Here is a 12,157-nt window from a genome sequence, read left to right as displayed (position 1 = left end):
TTTTCTTCCCATTTTGCATTGATGCACAAGAGGATTATGTTTTTATGATCTCAGATAGGAAACATTATCTCATGTTGAGTACTGACTCTCCCTCTGTAATTTGTTTGCATATTTAGCAGTATGCTTCCTGTCAAGACCTTCTTGTTTATATCCCAGCTAAATCTCTTTTGTAATAGCTTAGGCTCATAGCTTCTTATTTTGTCCTCAGTGGAAAGGAGAAGCAACTGATGAAAATCTACATGATATCCTGGCATATATTATGTCTCTCCCTCCCAACCTAGTATAGAATCATGATTTTTGCAGAGGGGCTTTTCCTCATAGGTATCATTTCCTTTACTTTAAAAAACTTGGCCAGGGGTATTTTACCATTTTTTTTCCGTGTCATTTTGTGTCCCTCAGTTTTCATTCTCTTTGTTGCACAGAGAATAGCTTTTGAATAACAGATATGTCTAGGCCAGGTTCACGTGATTCAAGGACTTTATGAGGACTTTAAAAACTGCATAGAGGTAAGCTATGCTACCAACCCCACTCCAGAGCAATGGGGGAAAACACCTTTCCAAAGGCATGCTGAGAATCATATCAAGACATTTTCTTTTTTGGTAAAAGAGTTGAATTATGCCAGGCTAAGAGACCATTATTCACTGAAACAGTAAGGACAATAGCATATAGGGCCTTAGGATGAGAATGAGCAATCTACTTCTTATACTACAGTTTTCGCAATTCAAATAACCTTCACTCAAAGATAAGCACACAAAACTTTTGAATGATATTGCATTATTCCAGAGCAGATCTTTATAAAACACAAATTACGCAACCCTGGAGCACATTTAAGACACATTGGAAGACTATTGGCCTACTTAGAGAAGCTTAGTCTAATTTATGATGGTCTGTGTGTCAGTAGAGTCATTTCTGGAAATTGGCCAAATTTGCTGGCTGTGATTTTGACATTTCTCACTTTTACCTTGACCCCACGATCATCTTGTTCATTATTTTTCTTCTTTAAGGTTCAAGCTCCTGATTCTCTTCAATCTTACCTGACTTCTCGCCAGGCAGTGTAGCTCTCACCTGTACCGGCTCTTAACTTGTGACTGCTTAGCAGGAGAACATGTGAGCAGAGAACTCTGCATTCTTTGCACTTCCAGTACAGAAATTAATTTGTGCCTGTGATTTTTTTATGATTTTCCTATTTTATAATTATCATGATTTGGGATTAATGATTAAATGTTGTTGAAAGGAAGGGCCTGAAGAAAACCCAGCTCCAGTGAGTGCCTTGCTTGCTAAGTCAAGAATAGCAATTACCCAAACCATAAAGGGCAAGCAGTCTACACTCTGTTTGTGAGTTTAGGTGTATTTGTATACAATGGTATTTAGATCAGAATGATTCTTTCCCTGTTTAAAATTCACTAGGTAATGTGTTTAGTGTTTCTTTTGGTACTATAATGAATAAAGTACCAAAACCATGCATAGGATGATGTTGCTCAACTTATCGCCCTAAAGTCCATCAGAAAAGTTATACTTTGTAGAATTTTGTGTCAAGTACACAAGATCCAAGACAAAGTGAAAACTCTAGTTCAAAATAAGCATCTTGGTAAAGTTCAGATTTCTTTCTTACAACAGTTTCTGAAATTAATAGAAAGTAGATCCATCTCTGAAGTGAAAAACAAAATCAGCCTATTTTGTGGAAAAATATTTCTTCATTAGTCTTTTAAAATGACATTTGATCAATAATGTTTTTCTAATGGAACTTATGAGAAGTGATTTAAAAAATAAAATCAGGGCAGCATTCAAATCCAATAATACTCACTTATGCAAATAGCACCTTAATGTTACTTTCAGAAAGGTGAAGGTTAGGTGTAGTAAATATCAGTAATAACAATATGCTTTGCAAGTGAAATTAGAAGACCATTTTAATAAGTCTCTGAAGTGTGAACTAGGGATAAGAAGCAAAATGTTCCAAATAAAATTTTCTTAAAAGGTCAGGGTCTTAAAGTTATAGTGTATATGAACATTTCTTAATTCAAGTTAAGTATATATCAATGACACTTTTTATATGCACAAGTAAAAGACATTAAATGCACAGAGCACAGATTTGTTAAAGTATTTTTATTAGTAATATATCCAGGTTCCATTCCACGCTCTTTCTCTCCTCACAGATATGCTATTGGGGATGTCTTGGGAAGGATCAGGAAAATCTAATAGACATCCTAAAGGAAATGTTATTTGGTTTTTGAAAATTTTAAAACACTACACCCAGCGTCATGATATACGTGTAAAAATGGAAAAAGAATTATAGATTATTTAAGAACATGAATGGAAATGATGTGGTTAACTCTGGAGAGGAAGAGAAGATAAAGGGGTAGGGTGATGCTTTAGTTGTATTTGTAATATTGTTCTTTATTTAACAATGTTCTGAAGAAAAGTGTTAAAGTATTTATGCCAATAAATCTTGTGTTATTTTCTATACAAGCCTGTGCATTTTGAACATTTTAGATTTACAAATAAAAATTTAAAACATGTTAGTAAAAGTTTTCAAACTATAAGCAAGTGTACATTATCATCTTTTGTGGGTAATTTTGTTAATTGCTGTATCCCTAATATCTGGAAGAGTAACTGATACCTTGACATATTTAAACTGAAGAAATATTTTATACAACAAATATATTCAGGTGTCATTCTGAGATGTAATAGTGGTTAAAAAAAATCTGCTTATTCTTAGAGCTTATTACCTTCTGGTGGGAAAGATAAACAGAAAACTGTTGATGAGAACTGTCATGAAGTAAAATAAAACAGATTGAAAGAGGAAGTGAATGAATGAGTGAGTGAATGAATGAAAATGATTTGTATAAGATTAGTAGTGGTGGAGACAGTGCTGTTTGGGCTTCTTGCACTATCATCTTCTTGGGTATGCCAAACTGCCTGTGCTGACCACCAGGTTTGTTGTTCAAGGTTGAGAAATGAAGTAATGTCTCTCTCTTCATTCAGACAACAAGCATGCTTACTTACTGATTGCTGTAAAAGTGATAGATTCCCTGAAGTTAGTGTTCTTTTGATGTGATGCAAATCCACTACTTGTTAACATCCAACTATGTCTGTCATGCTGCCTATGAGTCTTGGAGACAAGGAGAACCAGTGAGGCAAATATGCAGATATCTGTGCTGTTTGCTGTGCTGTGAGTAATAAAGACTTTTGTCTCTGTCCCAAGAATCTCGTGTCTTTAACAGGTGTCCATGAAATAGTAATAGACTAACAGTGTGTAAATAGAGTAAAATCGAATCTGAGCCCTAAAAGAGTCAGTAAGGTGGGTAACATATGATTCAAAGCCAGATCTTTCTGTTTCTGGAGGCTTGTTCTAAATGACTATAGTAGCTATATTGGCTTCATACATAAATAAATGTATTTTATTACCTGATAACTTGAAAGTCCTTCAACATTCATCTATATATATTGTCAATTGTTAATTAAATTTCTTTGAACTAAATTCTTTTCTTCTGTCATTTTGGTCTCATTGACTGGTGATTGATTTTTCAGATGTGTTATTTCATACGTCACAAAGATAGGAAAAAACACGTAAATGTCTTCTGTTATTGGTATATAATATGTCATATTTAAAATAAAAGTATAAGCAAGCTGTATTTTTCACTTTCATTCATTTATTCATTCAGATTTACATTAATCATACACTGTTCTATTTGCTCTATGATGTTGTCCAGACAATAAGTTTAAATAAGACACAGTCTCTGTTCTTGACAAACCCAGTATGGCTTCTCCTTCTCCAATTCTGGATATATTTGTTTTCAGTTAGGAAAAAATTCTCAAAATAGCTACATGTGGCCAAATTATGACTGTATTAGCAGTCATTTATTAGCTTTATTAAGGAATTCTATTACACAATGATGGACAAAAATCAAGGACACATCTGTATTAATTGATGGTCTTGTCTGTATTCACCTTTTATCCTGTGTTGAACTATATTTCGTAACATATGTACAGATCTGGTAGAAGGTCAAGCAATTCTTAGTGACTTTTTTTTCAGTAAAACATATTTTTTCTTCTGTCTCAGGCTTTCCGCTCTTTGTTATAGTGACTACTTTTGCTCTTATGCATCTTAGACCTGTCATAGTTTCTGAAGTCATGGATTTTATGCGGAAGTATGTCAATGGCCTCCATTCCCCAGTTCATAACAACCCCTTAAATAAGGGATCTGACGGTACTAGCTATTAAATTCCAGTGCTGCTTTTTCTGACTCTTTTATGAGGCAAATCAAACTAGGAGTGAGCCTTAGGCATTTAGATTGTCCTTGGAGTTACCTTCAACATTTTCCCCCTACCACATATTGGCTAGTCTATAGAATTGAACTTACACTTTGCCTCTACTCCTTAGTTTCACCTGGTTAATTTAGTCCCCCTTAAAAATAGAATTTTTCCATGAACCTGAATTTTGAGTGTGTGCATGGGTAATTTCTAAATATCTTTGGTTTATAACTATATTAATTGCAAACATTTTATCAGAGTCCTGCTACTAACATAGAAGTTACTCACTTCAAAAGTCTTTGAATTGTTGTTCAAGATCATAAGTAAAAATCTTGAAATAGATTCTGTATTTGTTTTTCGTTTAAGGCCAACATGTTATAATACCATGATTTAGTACTAATTCTATTGTCTTTGATCCAAGATAAAAGTTTAAAGAATGCTGTTCACTGTTAATTTGAATGACAAGCATGTTTTTACATTATTTTTCCAAACTGATATGGCCATCTGTTTATCCATCTATTTACCATCTGTCTATCTACCTTCATATTTTTATGTTATCTGTGTTTGAGTTGAGCAAATTCATTTTAATTATCTTCCAAGTCCATGCGTATGAAACCAGGAGAAAAGGGCTACAAATACTTTAATTATTCTCCTTATGTATTTGATATTAAAAAAGCAATATTAGTTTATCTGAAATATGTACACAATATCAGTCCCATATGATTTTAATTTGGAGTTAGAGTTGGCATTAATAAAGTAAGCATTTGTGTCTGTTGAGATTTACAGATTTCTTTTGTTGAGCTATGCCTGACATTTAGTGTAGTTTGGGAAAGGTAAATAAAATCATGTCTTATTAATAAGGAAAATCATATTTTACGTAGGTTATAATCGTGAATGCTCACTGAAAGAGTTTTAATAATAAAATATTCAAAACACAATAACTGTACTTAGTGTTTAAGTAGAACAGATATAAGTCAGTTAAAACCTAACATTTATACATGAACAACCCATAACAAAGGTTTTTTTTTTACACCACAGTAAAATTGAATTGGAGAGGAGTCAGCTTGCACAGTCAGTCCTCCTAATAAATATAGGCTGCAGGGGCAATCCACCAATAAAAAATAACAATCATAACTATTTGTGCACGTAACCAGGTTGCTTCAAAATACGTGAGACAAGCACTGGCAAAACTGCACAGAAAAACAGATGTCTCTACAATAATAATTGGGAACTTCAATGCATCACTTTTATCAGTAGACAGGACATCTAGACAGAGGCTCAATAGAAAACAGAGAACATGAATACTGTGTTAAATGAACTAGACCTATTAGACATATACAGAACTTTATACCCCAAAACAGCAGGTGATATATTTTTCTGAAGTGCTCCTGGATCACTCTCCAGGATACACTACATGTTGTGTCACAAAACACATCTCAGTAAATTTTAAGACATTGAAATCTTTTCAAAAAGCCTTTTAATTGAGATTATATAAGGCACTTCTCTGACAATAATGGAATGAAGCTGGAAATCAATAGCAGGCAAAGAACTGGAAAATTTACAAATATACAAAGGTTAAACAACAGATTCATAATCAGAGGGTCAAAGAAGAAATTTCAAGAGAAATCAATAAATATTTTGAAAGTAATGAAAATGAGAACATAACATACTAAAACTTATGGGATGCAGTAAAGGCAGTGCTGAGAGGGAAATGTATAGCCCTAAATGCCTGCATTTGAAAAGAAGAGCCAAAAATCAAAGACCTAACTGCACACTTGGAGGAAATAGAAAAAGAACAGCAAACTAATCCCAAAACAAGCAGAAGGAAAGAATTTAAGATTAGAAATTGAGAATAAAAAACAATGCAGAGAATTAACAAAACTAATAAAGAAGATGAATAAAATTTAGACAAACTGACAAAGACAAATGATGTAAATAAAATAAATCCAGAAATGAGAGGGAAGACATTGCCACTGACCCCACAGAAAAGGATCATAAGAAGAAAATAGGAACAGCAATATGCCAACAAATAAGACAACCCAGATGAAATGGACAAATTCCTAGCCACACACAAACAAACTACACTGACTCTAGAAGAAATAAAATATTCTGATAGGCAAACTCCATGTAAAGAGATTGAATCAGTCATAAAAATCCTCCCAACAAAGAAAAGGCCAGGACCAGCTGACTTCACAGGTGAATTCTACTAATCATTACAAGAAGAATTAATATACTCCTGCTCAAACTCTTCAAAAAAAAAAACTTGAAGAGGAGTGAACAATATTGAACTCAATCTATGAAGCCAACCTCACCCTAATACCAAAGTAAAGATTCTACAAGAAAAGGAAAGTACAGATAGATTTCTTTAATGAATATAAATGCAAAAACTTCAACAAAATACTCGTAAATTGAATCCAACAGCACAACAGAAGAATTAAATACATGGAAAGACATTCCACATTCATGGGTTAGAAAACTAAATGTCATTTGGATGTTAATTCTACCCAAACTGATTTACAGAGTCAACACAATCCCAATCAAAATTCTAACAGCCTACTTTGCAGACATGTAAAAGCCAATTATCAAATTCATTTGTAGTTGTAAGGGGCCCTGAATAGTGAAAAACATCTTGAAAAAGAATGAAATTGGAGGACTCAGATTTCCTGAATTTAAAACATATTACAAAGAAATATCAAGAAAGCATGTACTGGCATAAAAATAGATATTTTGGCCAATGGAACCAGAATTGAGAGTTCAAAATGTGGTGTATACATACAGTGGATTATTATTCAGCTGTAAGAAGGAAGATGATGCATGCTACAACATGTATGAACCTTGAGGACATTATGTTGAGTGAAATAAGCCAGACGCAAAAGGACAGATATTGTTTGACCTCACTAATATGGACTAATTATAATAAGCAAACTCATGAGGTTATAATCTAGAATATAGATTACCAGAAGATAGAATGAGGGTAGAGAATGGAGAGCTGATGCTTTATTTGTGCAGAATTCCTAATTAAGTTGATTGTAAATGTCTGGAAATTGGATAGTGCTGACAGTAGCACATTATTGTGGGCGTAATTAATAGCACCAAGTTATGCATGTGAATAATGTTGAGTATGTTACTAGAAGGAAAGCTAGAAGATAAAACACTGTGTATTACATAGTGAACCTTGCTATGGACGATGACTGTGGTTAATAGTGCAAACATAAGAATATTCTTTCACGTACTATGACAAATGTATGTCACTATTAGAAAGTGTTAATAATTAGGTGGTGTAAGGGAAAAATACACCTAATGCAAATTATGGATTATGCGTGACAGTAATATTTTAATATTCTTTCATCAGTTGTGATAAATGTACCACACAGTTTCAGCAACAGTGGAGTTCGTGGAAAAATTGTATTTTTTACATGACTTTTATATAAACCTACAACCTCTCCAACTGAAAAAGTAACAGTAATTTAATATAAAATACTGAAAAATCCATGGGTCAGCTTTCATACCTTTAGGGTGCTTTTGTTGCGCAACAGTTCAACACATGTCCAGCTAATCTGACATGTTCTCTCAGTTCAAATGGTGTATCTAAAAACAGAAGTTTATCTGTTTTGCTACCTGTACAAAATGTAATCTATACTTATCCATTCTAAGAAGGATTCACACATATTCTGCCTTGAGATGATACATCCTTTAAAATAATTCTGATGTTTTGAGGCAGTATGTACTTCCCTTTAAAGTGGTCATCATTACTCAAACTGGACATTTTATTGCTTGACATTTTTTCTTTTTATACTCTTCTGCTTAAGTTTATAGAGTTGTAAAACTCCCATGAAATCCAAATATTTATTAACTAGTGTTAGGGTGTTCTTCTATTCTGAAAAAAAATTCCAACTATGTATATTGTAGGTTTCCTATTTCCATTATAAAGGTAAATATACTGCGTTGTTGCTTCACTCCAGGCTCCTATCTTGATAGTCTGTCTTCAAAACCGTCTCATATGACATTCAATACTTTTACCCACTGTGCTTTTTCTGATCTCACTCAAATGAATCCAACTGTTTACTTCCTTCAGTTTTATCCCTGGACTTCATAAAAGGTCAATGCACATCATTACCACCATAATCTGAGTGCTTTTCAACCTACTGACCTTTCAGAATATCTTGGGAATTATTTTTCTTTTCCTTTTTCAATTTTTTAATTTCTGTACTATCTATTCCAAAATTTTAATTCTGAAGTCTTACTGTACTTTCAATGCCTCATGTTCATAGACGTTTTCTTCACAGAGAAAGCCAAGATCATCTGGAGGAAATCTCCCATGACTTCGCATCTCTTCTTCTAGACATTCTTGTGGTAATGCACAGTTTTCCTTTTCTACTTCAAAGGGAGCCCCTTCACCTGTACCCTAGAAACTATTTCCTTCTAGCAGTCTGCAACCCTCCTGGGTCTTTTTCTCCAGGGATTCCTTCCACTCAGCCTACAGTATACAAATAAGGTCATTCTTTATCTTTTTTCCTTCAAACCCTCCCTGCTTTCTTCCATTTACCACCAAAATCTTAGATAATATAGCCTAGACTTGCTGTTTCAAATTCTTTAATTCCCATTTACCCATTAATTACTTTTAACATACAAGGGATATTTAGTGCCTGATTAAGCTGCTCTTTCTGCAGTCCCCACTTCTTACTCATCAAATAGAGTGACCTCTTGTGATCCTCATCTTGCCTTTTGTGTAGTACTTGGCACTATGGACTAAGTTTTCCCCGATTTGTTTTTCAGACATTCTTCTAATTTTCATCCCCATCTAAGAGAGACTTTTATGTGTCCTTTAGTAACTTTTCCTCCTTTGCTTGTCCTTGAGATTTCTGGATTCCATGAAGTTCAATTCTTTCATCCTCTTCTTTTCTTACTTTGTATGATATCTCTGGGTGTCTCCAGGCTTCCATGCCTCTAATTGCCATTAAAATGTTGTGATTGGCAATGGCAATTTTATTATCTTTAACTTTGCACTTTCAGCTGCAAATGTATTTTCTGAAAACATCTCAAAATTAGTCTGTCCAAATTTATTATTTCTCCTCTTATATCAGGCTTCTATTATAATGTTTCCCATTTGAATGAAAGCATCACAATTGCCCCATTTGTTAATGTGGAAATCTGGGGGCCATGCTAGTTTTTTTAACTGTAATTTTAGTGAGATATATTCGTCACCTTACAGTCCATCCAAAGTATACATTCAGTGCTTCACAGTATCATCACATACTTGTGCATTCATCACTGTGATCATTTTTAGAACATTTATACTACTCCAGAAAAAGAAATATAAACAGAAAACCCCAAACATCCCCTGATTCTTATTTACCCACTTTTTGATCACTAATTTCTCAGTTACAACTCCTCCCTCTCATTAATCATTCTCTCGATCTTCTAGGATATTTGGCAATGACCTCTTCGTGCTGGAAAGAGGTCATTGCCCAAATATTGTTGACGATCTTCCAGAGACTGGTGCTTCTGGATTTCAGGGCTTATTTGGCATAGGACCAGTCTGGAAGCCTTAGGTTTTTAAAAAATATAACTTATGAAGAAAAACTTTTATGGAGATTTAAATTGAGCCCATGGCACTTCCTAGGGTTTTCAGGAATACCATTGGTTGGCGTTTGACATACTGTAGTTTGCAATATCTGGCTACAGCGTGCATAAAAGTAACCTCCATAATGACCTCTTGATTATATTTGAAATCTCTTAGCCACTGAAACTTTATTTTGTTCCATTTCTTTTCCCCCTTTAGGTCAAGAACGCATTCTCCATCCCACGATGCCAGAGCCAGGCTTATCCCTGGGAGTCATGTCCCATGTTGCCAGGGAGACTTACAGCACTGGGGGTGAGTCATTTCCCACATAGGGGGGTGACACAGAGTTTATTTTCCATGTTAGATCTTGATTCTCCCCCTTTCCCTCCCCTCTCTCCTCACCTACTTTAATCAGTCCTTAAATCATAAAAAAAAATATGATTGAATCTAGTTCTTTTCATCCTTCCTGAAACTTCCTTTGAGGTCTTCATTATCTTTATTTTGAAGAGTTAAAACAGCCAGGTGATCTGGTTTCACTGCCTTTAATCTTACCCCCATTTAAACTATTCTCCTCTGTCTCCTGAATGTTAACATTCCTCTACGTAAAATTCTCTTTGGTCTCCTTAACGTCCAAAGGATTAGATCCAAACTCTTTAACTTGTCTGAGAAAGCATTTTTACAATTTAGTCCCAACCTAACTTTCCAGTCTCATTTGTCTGTCAGCCTCTATATGCACCTTTATTCCAGCTAACCCGATGTCTTCACCTTTGCTCCTGTGAGTCATACTGCCTTTAAGGCTGTTCTGCTCCTTCTGTGTCTTCCCTTTTCAAACTCCCAGATCAAATGTTGGTCTCTCCGGGATGCACTTTTTATCTCCTCAATGGTGTCTAAGTTAATTTTGGAAATTAAAATTTAAGTTACTTCTTCTGGAGAGATTGATTCTATGGCTGAGCATATCTTTATCTTTCATAAGGATATTTTAAAATACACATGCTTTCACTTTGACAGGACTCTTTGATGTTTCTTAACCAAATATAGGGAAATGTTTCCTTTTCATATTCTATCCAAACACAGCTTTCAATCATCTACTGTTTATCATGAGTCTATGGATTGGCTGGACTAGTTTAAACTGATCTAAGTTGGACTTTGCCATCATCTGTGTCCACCTGGGAGTTGGGTGAGGACAGGTTCATGTGGGTAGTCTCTGCTGGGATGAACTGATTCTGTTCCAGGTAATACTCATTTCCAGCAGTCTGACGTGAGCTTGATGTCATGGTAGAGGCAGGGGTCCCATATATAGTGGAGTTTCACAAGAGGTCTTTAAGCCTAGGCTTAGAACTGTCACTGTCATTCCTTTGCATTCTGTTAGATAGTGATATTCACAAAGCCAACCCAGATTCAAGAAGGTAATGAAACCTAGACACTATGCCAAGATGGGAGGAACTGCAAAGTAATATTATAAGGAAAGAATTGAAAATTGAGGCCATTTTTTTCAATCAGCCAATTGACCACAGCTGAAAGGGGCATTTTAAAATTTGATACGCTGTGCAAGTAATATTTTATAATTAATGAATCTTTTCGAAATGAACGAGTAATAGTGAACATTGCAAAAAAAGGAACAATGTGATAAAAATATATTGTTTTGTTAGGCTATGTTTTTTATGTCATGCTATGTTATATTTGTTGAAATTCTGTATTATCCTTTAAAATTTAGACTGTAAAATATGAAGCAGTAGTCACTTAGGCACATGGGCTAGTTTATAAGAATTAAAGCTTTATTTTTAAAAGTAAATTGATAAAATTTGAAAAGATCTAAAAAAATCAAAGGTTAAAAAAAATTTTCTTGAAAATAAAAATTACACTAAAATGCATTTTCAGTATGATGAAAGGAAATTGAAAATGAAATACCATAATTTGAGAAAGTCAAGGAAATAAATCTCAGATTACCCTAAAAATGTTACAGGTAGAATTGCGGAATAATTTTGAGAACTCTCCAACAAACTTGTGGAAATAACTGGCAGGATGACTGGCTGCAGTTGATATTGTCAATTTGTTCATGGCATGGCTTCCAAGTATTGAGTGCATGAAGCTTGCACTCAGATGACAGAGGGGTATGCTTTACTGAAGTGGCATGGGAATACAAATAAATTGGATACCACTTAGAGACCTGAAATGCCACTATGAGATGAAAGGCAAACCCCACTGAAAGTGACAGCAATATTTCCTTTTCTGGCTAGGGAAAATATATAGGAAGAAGATGAGAGACCTTTTTATTGGAATAAGGAAAAAATGATGGTACTTATATAATTCAAGAACTCTGGTTTTTAATGCAATTCAGTACATG

At 34.4% G+C, this 12,157-nt stretch overlaps 1 long non-coding RNA gene across 2 annotated transcripts in view; it reads left to right on the top strand.

Annotated features, from left to right (window-relative positions):
* Positions 1-12,157, top strand: part of LOC143676480 (uncharacterized) — a 92,602-nt gene that overhangs the window by 1,451 nt on the left and 78,994 nt on the right. For both annotated transcript variants that reach the window (XR_013172120.1, XR_013172119.1), the window contains exon 2: positions 10,033-10,125. This is a non-coding gene — a long non-coding RNA (uncharacterized LOC143676480). The remainder of the gene's footprint in view (positions 1-10,032; positions 10,126-12,157) is intronic.

Source organism: Tamandua tetradactyla, chromosome 3, assembly GCF_023851605.1.
Source record: "Tamandua tetradactyla isolate mTamTet1 chromosome 3, mTamTet1.pri, whole genome shotgun sequence".
Lineage (NCBI taxonomy): Eukaryota > Metazoa > Chordata > Mammalia > Pilosa > Myrmecophagidae > Tamandua > Tamandua tetradactyla.
Note: the sequence above shows the minus strand (reverse complement) of the source record. Positions and strands in the feature narration are given on the sequence as shown.